The sequence below is a fragment of the Mangifera indica genome, chromosome 5 (genome assembly GCF_011075055.1).
Source record: "Mangifera indica cultivar Alphonso chromosome 5, CATAS_Mindica_2.1, whole genome shotgun sequence".
NCBI lineage: Eukaryota > Viridiplantae > Streptophyta > Magnoliopsida > Sapindales > Anacardiaceae > Mangifera > Mangifera indica.
The window spans coordinates 3,591,383-3,592,277 of NC_058141.1; positions in this window are offsets into that span (position 1 = coordinate 3,591,383).

The window sequence follows — 895 nt, forward strand, 5'->3', positions numbered from 1 at the left end:
CCCCCCCCCCCCCCCCCCCCCCCCCCCCCCCCCCCCCCCCCCCCCCCCCCCCCCCCCCCCCCCCCCCCCCCCCCCCCCCCACCACAACACACAAAGATGAGATCATCAGAGGTCACAAAACCAAAATTTTAATCTCAGTTCACCACATTATGGGGTCTCAGAGTTTGACTCTAATATTAATCTGTTAGTTAAAAAACTCAAGAGTGCTAATCTATCGAACACTCAGTGTATGGAAATAGGCTAAAAATCTCAAGTAAAAAACAATAATGTCTAAACAAATGCAGTTGAATCACAACATAGAAAAGATCAATAACACAATGACCACATAAATGTGGCAGGGTAATTTGCTTACATCCACACTTCATGAATTTGGTTTCTTAATTTGAACCAAAACAAAAGTTACAAGACACTCTCACACCATCACATTAGTTTCAAAATAAAAAACATACTCAAGTCAAAATCAATCATAAAGGATATTATAAAACTAAAGCCAAAACATAAGTTCTTATCTGCAAAAGGTCTCATCTTTCACTAACTCTCTACTTATTTAACAAAGACTCACACAAAGTCACAAACTTACTCAAGAAAACACAATTTTGTTCTTAATATGCAACTGAACAAATGTGAGCCAATGTTCAACAACTCTCAGTGAAAGGAACTTTGAAGCTTTGGATTTAGCGAATATTTTGGGTGTTTTGCAAAAGCATCCAAAAATATTTTCAATCTATGTGCTACTCCTTTGACCAAAAAAATATATTAATAAACACGAACAAGTTCATCACATAAGAACCATATTTGGTCAATTCTTAATAAAGGCCAAAACTGTCTTTTCTCTTTATAAGCTTATAAGAAGCTTTTCCTTCATTATCTTAAATAAGAGTTAGAGAAGAATGAA